General features: G+C 42.3%; 1 pseudogene; it reads right to left on the bottom strand.

The window, feature by feature from the left end:
- Positions 1-483: 483 nt before the first annotated feature.
- Positions 484-13,623, bottom strand: part of LOC141056860 (uncharacterized) — a 94,190-nt pseudogene continuing 81,050 nt past the window's right edge.

Here is a 13,623-nt window from a genome sequence, read left to right as displayed (position 1 = left end):
TCTGACATCGGGTGTAAATGTACGCTGATGTCACACTCCCTCCTTTTGATGTGGGCTCCGGCGCTGAGCCTACATCTTTTCTTGCACATGATGGGCCAGAAATCCCGCACTTCAGTGACCGTCACATGATTGCGGGTCACCGATAGGTTGGCATGACAACCAGAGGTCTCCAGCAGACCTCTATGGTTGTCACTGCCGGATCCTATGAGCGCTGCCCAGTGGTTGGCGCTCATAGCAAGTGAGCAACTCTGCTACATGCAGGTGATCTGATCATTGCCTGCATGTAGCAGAACCGATCGGGTTATAGCAGCTTCTAGCCTCCCATTGAGACTATTGAAGCATGCCTGTGGAGACATGGGGTGGTCAGTGCGCACCCCAGTGCGCTGACCGAAACGAGATGGATCAGGGATCATCCCACTGAACGCAGGCTCTCCCTTTAACATGGGCATAATGCTACTCAGACAGCACACAGTGAGGGTAATGCAGTGTGGCAATGCTTTATTGAACCACAAAACAGGCAGATAACACATAGAACAGTCCCAGCAAAATACCCAACAGAGTGCACATTACAGAGTCTCACCCTTCCGCTGATTAGCTCCCAGGGTCGCTACCCCACCTGTGGCACGCACAGAGAGGAGGTAACGACAAGCATAGGAAGATGACAATCCATTCAGTCCATACAAGGTAAAAGGCCAGTTGATCCGAGGATCACAACCTGGCTTCTCCAAACGTATCCATGGTTCAGCGATGGTGAATGGAGCAGATCTGTATTCTTCCAACCGAGGCTGAAAACCCCTAGGTTATTTTCTGTAGAATGATAGATCCGTGTCCCTCGTGATGTAAAAACTATGCGAAGTATAAAATTTGAAGTCTGGGATCTGCCGATATGTGGCTAGTTTTCTGTTACAGATAACATGATTTTAATTTTTTTTTGTCTAGTCTCGCTTGAATATAGATTAATATTAAATAGTCAACTGATGACGCCTTTGGTGAGGACAATGAAACCCATAGAAATGTGAGGCTTGGAGAGTGAGTGTGTATACATCACCTCACCCTATATACTGAGATGTCGGGTACATGTTTTTTTCTATTAGTCACCTTCTGTCTAACATTCAGGGGGTGAATTATGGGTATAGTTTTACATTTGGAATTAATAAAGTTTAGTTTTAGCCTTTTTTCAGCATACATGAGGAATGACAAGAGACAACCCATTTAAGAAAATTCAATTTTGGTTAAAACTATTCCAACATTATGAACATAAAAAAAGGCTTCTACCCTATGTGATGTTTCTGATGTTTATTAACAGCTGATTTCCAAGTAAAATATTGACTACATTAAGAAAATCAAAAAGGCTTCTCCCCTGTGTAACTGCTCTGATGTCTAACAAGCGCTTTCCGGTTAAAATATTTCCCACATTCTGAACAGGAAAAAGGCTTCTCCCCTGTGTAAGGTCTGTTGAGGTGGCTCAGTGGTTAGCACTACAGCCTTGTAGTGCTCTAGTCCTGGGTTCAACTCCCATCAAGGACAACATCTGCAAGGAGTTTGTATGTTCTCCCCGTGTTTGCGTGGGTTTCCTCCCACATTCCAAAGACATACTGATAGGGAATTTACATTGTGAGCCCCATTAGGGACAGTGATGATAATGTGTGCAAACTGTAAAGGGCTGCGGAATAGGTTAGCGCTATATAAAAATAAATATTATTATTAGTAGTAATATTTCATTTCTATTAAAAGATTTCCCACATTATAAACAGGAAAAATGGCTTCTCTGATGTGATCAAGATTTATTTTCGATTAAACATGAAGGAAGTTTCTCCCATGTGTGAGTTATTTGGTGTGGAACAAGACTCCCTTTCTGGTTAAAAATTGTTCCACATTCTGAACATGAAAAAGGCTTCTCCCCTGGTGAGTTCTCTGGTGCCTAACACAATCTGATTTATTGCAAAAACATTTCCCACATTCTGAACATGAAAAAGGCTTCTCCCCTGTGTGAATTCTCTGGTGTTTAACAAAATGTGATTTATGTGCAAAACATTTCCCACATTCTGAACAGGAAAAAGGCTTCTCCCCTGTGTGAATTTTATGGTGATAAACCAATTGTGATTTCCAGTGAAAACATTTCCCACATTCTGAACAGGAAAAAGGCTTCTCCCCTGTGTGAATTTTATGGTGATTAACCAAATCTGATTTCCGGTTAAAATATTTCCCACATTCTGAACAGGAAAAAGGCTTCTCCCCTGTGTGAGTTCTATGGTGATAAACCAATTGTGATTTCCAGTGAAAACATTTCCCACATTCTGAACAGGAAAAAGGCTTCTCCCCTGTGTGAGTTCTCTGATGAGTAACAAAATGTGATTTCTGGTTAAAACATTTCCCACATTCTGAACAGGAAAAAGGCTTCTCCCCTGTGTGAGCTCTATGGTGATTAACCAAATCTGATTTCTGTTTAAAATATTTCCCACATTCTGAACAGGAAAAAGGCTTCTCCCCTGTGTGAGATCTATGGTGATTAACCAAATTTGATTTCCGGTTAAAACATTTCCCACATTCTGAACAGGAAAAAGGCTTCTCCCCTGTGTGAGCTCTATGGTGATTAACCAAATTTGATTTCCGGTTAAAACATTTCCCACATTCTGAACAGGAAAAAGGCTTCTCCCCTGTGTGAGTTCTATGGTGATTAACCAAATTTGTTTTCAGGTTAAAACATTTCCCACATTCTGTACAGGAAAACGGCTTCTCCCCTGTGTGGGTTCTCTGGTGAGTAACAAAATGTGATTTCTGTATAAAACATTTCCCACATTCTGAACAGGAAAAAGGCTTCTCCCCTGTGTGAGTTCTCTGGTGAGTAACAAAATTTGATTTCTGTATAAAACATTTCCCACATTCTGAACAGGAAAAAGACTTCTCCCCTGTGTGAGTTCTATGGTGATTAACCAAATCTGATTTCAGTGTAAAACATTTCCCACATTCTGAACAGGAAAAATGCTTCTCCCCTGTGTGAGTTCTCTGGTGTGCAACAAAATGTGATTTCCACGTAAAACATTTCCCACATTCTGAACATGTGAATGACTTCTTTGCTTTACTAGCAGTTTGTTTTTTATTGCCTCTTTTGTGACATTGCTTTCCCTTATTACTCAGTAAGGAATCAGAAGATGGGACCTGTTTCATAGGACCAGATGACAGATCTTTGCTGTGAATGGATGATGGTATATCTGGAGTAATAGCAATCACTTCAGTTGTATCTTGTAGGATCTCAAGATCATCAGATTTAAAAATTGAAGATGTCAAATGTCCCTCTGATCTCCTGGTACAGTCATCTGCTAAGATAAAAAACAATTACTACTTATTAATAAAATATCCTTTGGTTTTATATTTTTGAACATTTCTACTTAAACTGTCCATAAAAATGGCAAGCTATGTATAAAACTTTAATTATTTACCAAGTCAATGACAGTTCACAGTCTAATAGAAAACCTTGTTGGATGAACCAGTAGTGTGCGGTGTTTAACTGTTTGTTCATTCTGCCTCCCAAATATCAAATATAAAGAAACCAATCAATGTTATGTAGGCGAAAATAATACCAATTCTCATCTCACAAAAACAAGTCCCCACTCAGGTCCATCATCTGTCATTGGAAAAACAGAGGTTCCCACACGATTAGTGGCTCAAAGGCTGTTGAAAAGCAACAAGGTTTCTATAAACCAATCCAGCAAAATCTGCTCTCACTTCGGAGTCTTGCAGTGTGCGCAAACAACATTTAGGATGCCTGTATTTAGCAATATTATAATGAGAAGAATCCACTTAATTTGCGGTGTCTCCTGGAGCACAATCTGGGCACTATGTGCTGGGTAATAAAATGGCAAATGTGTAATTTTCACTCCAACATCCACTGCGTGTTAATTTCCAGAAAGTTGCTGTGGAGTCAAATTATACACTCCTTCTACACATGTGGCCAAAATTGTTGGTACCAGTTGTTTAATGAAACCCACAATGGTCACAGAAATAACTTTAATCTGACAAAAGAAATAATAATTAAAAAATCTATGAAAATGAACAAAGTCAGACATTGCTTTTCATCCACGCTTCCACAGAACTTAAAAAAAATAAAACTCATGAAATAGGCCTGGGCAGAAATGATGGTACCCTAAAGTAAAATATTTTGTTGCACAACCTTTAGAGACAATTACTGAAATAAAATGATTCATGTACCTGTCAATGAGACTTCTGCACCTCTCGACAGGTATTTTGGCCCACCCCTCAAGGGCAACTGCTCCAGTCGTCTCGTGTTTGAAGGTTGCCTTTTCCAGACGGCATGTTTTCAGCTCTTTCCAAAGATGCTCATTAGGATTTAGGTCAGGGCTCATAGAAGGCCATTTCAGAATAGCCCAATATTTTCCTCTTAGCCATTCTTGCGTGTTTTAGCTGTGTATTGTGTGTCATTATCCTGTTGCAAGACCCATGACCTGCGACTAATACCAAGCTTTCTGACATTGGGCAGCACATTTCTCTCTAGAATCCCTTGATAGTCTTGAGATTTCATTGTACCCTGCACAGATTCTAGACACCCTGTGCCAGATGCAGCAAAGCAGCCCCAGAACGTAACAGAGTCTCCTCCATGTTTCACAGTAGGGATAGTGTTCTTTTTGTGATATGCCTCATTTTTCCATCTGAGAACATAGAGCTGATGTGCCTTGCCAGAAAGTTCCATTTTTGTCTCATCTGTCCATAGGAAATTATCCCAGAAGCTTTGTAGCATGTCAACATGTGGGTTGGCAAATTCCAGTCTGTTTTTTTATGATTTTTTTTTCAACAATGGTGTCCTCCTTGGTCGTCTCCGTGAAGTCCACTTTGGGTCATAGAATGACGGATGGTGTGATCTGACACTGATGTTCCTTTAGCTTCAAGTTCACCTTTAATCAGTTTACAAGTTATTCTGGGCTATATTACCATTCATATTATCTGTCTCTTTGATTTGTCATCAATTTTCCTCCTGCGGCCACGTCCAGGGAGGTTGGGTACAGTCCCATGGATATTAAATTTCTGAATAATATGTGCAACTTTAGTGACAAGAATATAAAGCTGCTTGGAGATGGTCTTATAATTTTTACCTGTAACATGTTTTTCTATAATTTTCCTTCTAATCTCCTGAGACAACTCTTTCCTTCGCTAACTCTGGTCCATGTTGAGTGTGATACACACCATGTCACCACACACCACAGTGAGTATCTGTAGCCTCTATACAGGCCACTCACTGATTCCAGGATTGTAGACACCTGTGATGATAATTAGTGGACACACCGCGATTTACACATTCTGTTGAAGCTTGGTTGAAAAGCAATGTCTGACTTTCATTTGTTCATTTTCATAGATTTTTTATTTATTATTACTTTTGTCAGATTCAAGTTATTTCTGTGACCATTGTGGGTTTTTGTCATTAAACGAGGGGTAAGAACAATTTTGACCATGTGTGTATAGTTTATAACCATCAGTGAATTAACTAATTACATGGAATTACTTTATGGGGATTTCGACTGTTCTGGTTTTCTGTCAATTAGTTATATTAGGGCTTCTGCATATGGTGTGACCAATCTCATCTGGGATCTGTTCCTGCTGTCCAGCTGGAGTAATCTGCTCCCTACTTCAGCCAATTGGAAAGTACCACACCCTACTAAAGCGCAAAGCACATGGCCGGAATCTGCCAGATACAGCGCTGTTCTTCTCTGGTTCAGTCCTCTGTGCTCAGCTTGTGGATTAAAAAACTGGAGTCTGAACTGAGAAAGTAAGTTAATGTGTATGCACAATGTAAGTGCATATTAACACATGACCATTAACCAGAGAAAACAAAAAGCAAAAAACACAACTATCCTAAACTAAAAAGTAAAAAAATAAACTGCAAATAATGCATAAAGGTAATAATAATAAGGGTATTTAGTAAACATAATTTTGATCAAAATAATGTACAAGCCATCCCACCACGTCACGGCAACCCCGGTGGGACAGTCCTAACTCTAGTATTTAAAAGCTTTTCACTTGCCAAGTGACGTAAATGTGAACAAGGATCGAGCGACTAAACCACTAGTAAAAGCATAGGCCAGACAGGATGGTTTTCCCAGCTCAGAAAAGAGGGCGGTCACACCCTTATATGCACTGAATGCACAATAAAATGAATAAAAAACTGGAGTCTGAACTGAGAAAGTAAGTTAATGTGTATGCACAATGTAAGTGCATATTAACACATGACCATTAACCAGAGAAAACAAAAAGCAAAAAACACAAATATCCTAAACTAAAAAGTAAAAAATAAACTGCAAATAATGCATTTTTTACTTTTTAGTTTAGGATATTTGTGTTTTTTGCTTTTTGCTTTCAGCTTGCGGATTGTGTATTTATCCCCTGTTGTGACCGTGGCCCGTTTACTGACTACTCTTGTGTCTTCTGATTCTGTATTCTGGCCTTCTGGTTCTGACCCAGCTACCTGACTATTCTTCTCGCCATCTAACACTACAGAATAGCAGGTAACACCATGGTCCAAGCCTAGGGGTCTCTGTGTAAGTCCAGATCCATGTAATCGTGTTATAAGGCGATGAGCAAGGCAATCCTTGGGATATGGAAAGCAGAGAAGATAGAGTCAAGCATGTTCATGGTGGACATCTTTTGAGCTGCCAGTTGACCATGAACAGTGCTCCCAATACATTGTGTCTGCAAACTATTCCAGCTAGATCTGCATTCAAATAGCTAAGTGGCGCTCCTTCCCTTCTGAACACTGCCATGTGCCCAGACAGTAGTGTACAACCGTATGTAGGGTATAGTGCGAAGCTGGAAAATAATTTGTAAGATCCATTTGTTTCCTATTATCCTCTGTGAATAATTTATCACCACATAAAGTGACACACGTCAGATATTAATAATGGGGCCTGATTAGGAACACAAAACTGGCTGCAGGAAGAGGTTAAATCAGAGGATTTTGGACACTACTGTAATCAAACACTGTGACTATAGACAATAACATCTACTGAAATGATCAAACTCCACAGTCTCCATCAGTAATAAATGAGCAGCTAGTGGTGAAACCTCTCTGGGGTAATTAGTGTATGGGGCTCGGTGACGTCACAATCTAAACTATCGTAAGGTCCAATATTTTCTGTCAGATGAGTTTCAAGAAGAAATATTACACATTTATAGAGAACTGTGTATAATAGTGCAGAGCGGAGATGTCTTAAAGAGAACCTGTCAGCAGGATTGTGCTCAGTAACCTACAGACACTGTCAGGTCAGCACCGTTATACTGATTACATCGATACCTAGTGATGAAATCCGTCTTGTTGTTGTTTAATCTGTATTTGTAATTTTCAGTTAATGATATTATCGTGCTCGGGGCGGGGCTGTGGGTGGGGCTGTGGGCGGGGCTTTATGTGGTGCTCTGATTACATATTCCTCTGTATTGGCTTATGACAGGTCGCTGACCCCTCACTGACCTGCCCCCATTATTACATAATGCATATAATAGCATTGATGTTATTGGTGATAATGCCTATAATATTGTGACTATTGTGAGGCTTAGAAAAAAAATTACATCCAGCAAAATGTCACCAGCGGCGCCAGCGCAGTAACCTCTGTCTCTTACTTATAGATGCTACTGCGCAGGCGCCGGATGTAATACAGATGAATATATAATCAGAGCACCACCTAAAGCGCATATTTTTCTTCAAGTGATTTTCTATCTTGTCAGCACATTCTACGTACGCTGTCATTTGGCTTTATAGTTACAGATCTGGGCAGGTAACGGTCAGCATCTCCTAATGTGAAGGAGAGAATGGCTAATGAAATCAATTATTAAACCTTATATAAGTCAGTTCAGATATGGTGTACCAAGATGGCATCTGTGTCTTCAGACAACACCCTGGAAGGAATCCTTGGAATGCAGAAGCTGAGATACTGGATACCATATATGGAAGTGAAGCTGAAATGGACCTATCATAGACTGACACTGGCTCCTCAGAAGATTGTGTGACACCCATTTCCTGTCTCTTTGTCTTGAGAATAAACTTCAGCTGTGTGCAAGCCTTTACTGAGAAAGGAGTAGACATCTAACTCTGTGCTCGGTGTGACTCTTTAAGTGTGCACTCGGCCTATATTGGGTCAGGTACAAGCAATCATATAGATCTCGCTTTAAGGATCACCCTCACACTAATCCCAGGGGGTAGGTAGATCCTCCAGGTTGTAAGTTCTATAGAAAAGGGCTATCAATACCCAAAGTCATTTGAACAGTTTTGGGTGGAGGAGAATGTTGTGGTCTAGAGGCAAAATGGTGATCATGGTAATACGGCCGGACTACACCACCGATAAAGCAGCCACAGCCGTTGACTGAGAGGAATCTGTGACTTCTCTGCATTCAGTGGTTACTACTCACCTGGGTAGTCATATGTGGGAATCTCCTCGTTACACCACTCATCATCTCTCACATCTGTGTCTGTAGTATTAATATGGGTCAGATCTTCACCCTGAAACAAATATTGTAAGAAGTCCCATCTATGATCAGCTCTAATCCTGCCATCTCCACCGTTCTCATTACACAAGTATAAAACATACAATACTGGAGGATAAAACAAGATTGAGCACAAGACCTTCACAGCCATCTACACATCATAGGGGAGATCTCCTGACACCTTCTCTCTATCTACCTGATGATCCTGGGGAGCACTGGGATCTTCTTGGTTACAGTCCTGTGGAAGAAGAGGACAGGGACATCTCTCTGGTGTTGTCCTCTTACTGGATAGATCTGGAGGAAACACATACAGGGACTGAATTCATTATTTACATACAGATAATTATAGGCCGTGTGTATTTAGTCCTGTCTATTACCTGGTGATGTGAGGGGCTGGGGAACCTCCATTATGACGTCCTTGTACAGATCGTTGTGTTCTTCTAAATACTCCCACTCCTTCATGGAGAAATAGACAGCGACATCCTGACACCTTATAGGAACCTGACACATACAATGATACCGTCATCCCCCGATCCCTTCATAGTGTTACTGTATAATGTCCCAGCATTCCCAGCAGTGTCACCTCTCCAGTCAGCAGCTCAATCATCTTGTAGATGAGTTCTAGGATCTTCTGGTGATTGATGTCCTCATGGATCAGGGGGTGAGGTGCAGGCCCCGTGATTGGGCTCAGGGGTCTTCCCCATCCCTCAGACACAGGGTCCTGACAGCGATCACTAGAGGTCTTCTTCACCACTGTGTAATCCTGGTTATGGAGAGACACATTAATAAATCTCACTACAGACATTTCCAGAGTCCTCACCTCTCCAGTTCTGTCCATCTGTTATTCCCATAGATAAGAATGATGTAATGTGACGTCATCAGAATCTCTCACCTCTCCAGTGAGACGGAAGAGGATCTCTAGGGTGAGGTGTAACATCCTCTCCGCCATCTTGTTTCTGTCCATATCCATCCTTGATGGGTAAATCAGGAAAATTCTCTTTTGTAGAAGATCTTCACTGAGAGGATCCGATATTGTAGAGACCTGAATGAGAAGAAGATGATCCGATGTAACATCATAAGAATCCTGTGTAATAATACAATTACTGGAGATAATAAGGGAAACATATGAGGAGATTTATTATCTTACAGGGTTTAGTTTTCTTCCCTGACATCTACTAATAAAACCTATATATTTAGGCCACAGACAACAAGCAGTTTCCTCCTCGGAGTCGGCAGCTGAACACGTTCCTCATAGACTCATCTTCCATAACGCTAATTCTCGTCTCATTACCGACACTGGAATCGGCATTAGCAATACTGCAGGAGATATTCATCACACACGACATGAGAAATAACTCCTTCATGATGAGGACGACATCTTCATCTTCTACTGCGGCTCTAGAGACAGATTTGGCCAGAGTCGGTCACTGCCTCCATCCCCACCGGCCGTCTATATGAAGGTTTCCCGTCTTCCCCGCACTGGAATCTTCTCTCACGTTAGATCTCAGCTCTGAGTCACACACAGAAGTTTGAGGCTTTTAGAAAAGATTTTTTGTTTCCACAAACACAATGGACAGAAATTATCTGATCCCAAAGTCTCCATGTACAGTGATTTATGGGGATTATTTCTGGCCTTAGGCTTTCCTATATTACAAGAAAAACTCCAGAAAAAGCCGATATTAAAATGTTTCTAAAGAAAATTGGCTCCAACAATTCTTGTAAAAAGAAAAAAATTTATAATTTTTAACATGTTGAACATTTATTAAAAAGAAATGAATCTGTTTGGGCCCCAGAACATAGATGTACACCGCAGGGACGGCACAGATGAGGCTTCAACAAAACCACTTGCTGCTATGAAAAGCAAACATGACATGTAAGAAGGTGTGACAGAGTTTGGCTGAATGCCCCCCGCCCCCAAGTACTCGATAGCATGGGGCGGCCTAGTTACTACGATACTTACATGCCTAATAATGGGGTCTGGGCTGCAATGTATGAAGGTCTATTAGGCCAGAGGCAGCGTCCAATAAGTTACCTTATAACGCCCCCAAACACAGTAGACTAAAGTTCCATGAAAGCACTGATTTCGGGGGGATTGGCCGACCATATAATGTATTTGGGGGCCTCCCGACAGATGATGTCAGGGCAGAGAAGGATCTGACATCCTGAATTTCAGAGGATAATCTGTTTGTTCTTCCTATAGATAATCCTCCTCTAGAGGAGTCTGGAGGCGACTCTCTCATACAGACCACAGGAAAGCTGGAATATTTGTGTGTATGGGGGAGTCGGGAGAGATCACCGTCTGCCAAATGACCGTTCAGCCAACTCTGATCTCATGTGTATGGGGCCGTTAGTATTACACTGACAGGCAGTGATGATACACGGCACTACAGTAGTACAGGGCATCACCGGAGCCATCAGATGCTTGTATGTTGTGCGATCGCACTGATCAGAGGGGTTTAAAAAAGGTTTAAAGGGGGAAAAAAATCACAGTTTCAGCAACAAGAAATATCCATCACTATATGGAAAGCAGAGTCACTGCACAATGTTAGTTACGTCACGTCCATAACTACTTTATTATACTCTATTATCCTGTACACAGTGGAGTAGATAGAAATCACAGGTCCCACAGCAATAGCTGGAATTGGACCCTCCAACGTAAAGAAAAAAAATCTATCTATATACACTGTTCAAAAAAATAAAGGGAACACTTAAACAACAGAATATAACTCCAAGTAAATCAAACTTCTGTGAAACCAAACTGTCCACTTAGGAAGCAATACTGATTGACAATCAATTTCACATGCTGTTGTGTAAATGGAATAGACAACAGATGGAAATTATTGGCAATTATCAAGACACCCTCAATAAAGGAGTGGTTCTGCAGGTGGGGACCACAGACCACATCTCAGTACCAATGCTTCTGGCTGACGTTTTGGTCACTTTCGAATGTTGGTTGTGCTTTCACACTTGTGGTAGAATGAGACAGACTCTACAACACATACAAGTGGCTCAGGTAGTGCAGCTCATCCAGGATGGCACATCAATGCGAGCTGTGGCAAGAAAGTTTGCTGTGTCTGTCAGCGTAGTGTCCAGAGGCTGGAGGCACTACAAGGAGACAGGCCATTACACTAGGAGATGTGGAGGGGGCCGTATGAGGGCATCAACCCAGCAGCAGGACCGCTACCTCCACCTTTATGCAAGGAGGAACAGGAGGAGCACTGCCAGAGACCTGCAAAATGATCTTCAGCAGGCCACAAATGTTCATGTGTCTGCACAAACGGTTAGAAACTGACTCCATTAGGATGGTCTGAGGTCACGACGTCCACAGATGGGGGTTGTACTGATAGCCCAACACCGTACAGGATGCTTGGCATTTGCCACAGAACACCAGGGTTGGCAAATTTGCCACTGGCGCCCTGTGCTCTTCACAGATGGAAGCAGGTTCACACTGAGCACATGTGACAGACGTGACAGAGTCTGGAGACGCCGTGGAGAGCGATCTGCTGCCTGCAACACCCTTCAGCATGACCGGTTTGGCAGTGGTCAGTAATGGTGCGGGGTGGCATTTCTTTGGAGGCCACGATGTTGGGCTGTGAGCACAACCCCCATGGAGACACAATTGTGCCTTTACCTGGAGATAAATTCCCAGTGGGGGCAATTTCCAAAATGCAATAACTTAAGTGGGGAATTCAGCTCTTTTCACACTTAAGGGATCTGTATATGGAGTCTACAAACTACAGTGGGGAAAATAAGGATTTGTTACGCCGCCAATTTTGGGGCTAAAGTCACATTTTTGTGAGGAAATAAAGTAAAATTGTCATTTTTTCCTTCCACATTGATTAAATTCCTGTCACACTATCCGAATTCAGATATTGTCCTGTCAGAAAGGAGAATACAGGGAGCAAAAGGGTTAATAGGACTCACAGGATGAACCGGCCCAGAAAGCAGAAGATCCAGGAGTGTCTGCCACATATATGACTGCTCTGTGCACAGGACCTGTGATGAGGTCACAGGAGGGGAGGAGTCAGGGGGTCACATGATCGGGGCCTCAGTGTGTGCAGGACTCAGTGTGCTGGAGCGCTCCCGATAATCAGCTGTGTGTGTCGCGCTGTGTGATAGTCACAGCACCTGCATGGAGGGCGACACATGCAGCTGATTATTGGGAGCGCTCCAGGGATCCGGGGTCCCGATGCAGCTATTCGGTAAGCGATATTAGCCAATAGCAACTTCTCCGACGATATTCGCTCATCTCTAGTAATAACAGCTCAAAGAAATTCACCAAACTTTTCATTAAGTTTAATAGTAAGACCCTATTAAATATTGAGCACCAACGGGATGGAGCATTGACAGCGGCATGTAAAAGTGTGGGCGCCCCGGGTCAAAATGACCGTTATTGTGAGCAGTAGTAAGATGAAGATGAAATGATCTCTAAAAGGCCGAACCTCTAAGATGACACATGGCCTTTGTATTTTAGGCAAAAATAATATTAAAAAAATATATATATAGACTTTTTTACAATTTCAGAATTGCAAAAAGGAAAAAGGGTGATGCAAAACTTTGGGCACCCTTGGAGATTTGTGTACTGAGATGATTTTGATCAAGATTTCACACCTTAATTAGCTTGTTAGGGTTATGGTGAGATCACATGGTGACCAGGAGCTACAGTCTGAGGAAAGGGCTAAAAAGCCTTCACTAGACCCCTGTACAGCTGTATAATGGGGCCCAGGCTTTATAGTGAAGGGACAGGAGTGAGGGCCTGTGCCCAGAAGCTACAGTCTGAGGAAAGGGCTAAAAAGCCTTCACTAGACCCCTGTACAGCTGTATAATGAGGCCCATGCTTTATAGTGAAGGGACAGGAGTGAGGGCCTGTGCCAGGAGCTACAGACTGAGGAAAGGGCTAAAAAGCCTTCACTAGACCCCTGTACAGCTGTATAATGAGGCCCAGTCTTTATAGTGAAGGGACAGGAGTGAGGGCCTGTGCCCAGGTGCTACAGTCTGAGGAAAGGGCTAAAAAGCCTTCACTAGACCCCTGTACAGCTGTATAATGAGGCCCAGGCTTTATAGTGAAGGGACAGGAGGGAGAAAAGTGGGGAAAGGAGCCAGAAGAGCCGGACTGCCCATCACTAACCTGCAGAGCCG

The sequence above is a fragment of the Dendrobates tinctorius genome, unplaced genomic scaffold (genome assembly GCF_039654945.1).
Source record: "Dendrobates tinctorius isolate UK_male_01 unplaced genomic scaffold, ASM3965494v1 ptg000200l, whole genome shotgun sequence".
Taxonomy (NCBI): domain Eukaryota; kingdom Metazoa; phylum Chordata; class Amphibia; order Anura; family Dendrobatidae; genus Dendrobates; species Dendrobates tinctorius.
This window is presented reverse-complemented; position numbering and strand designations above follow the sequence as displayed.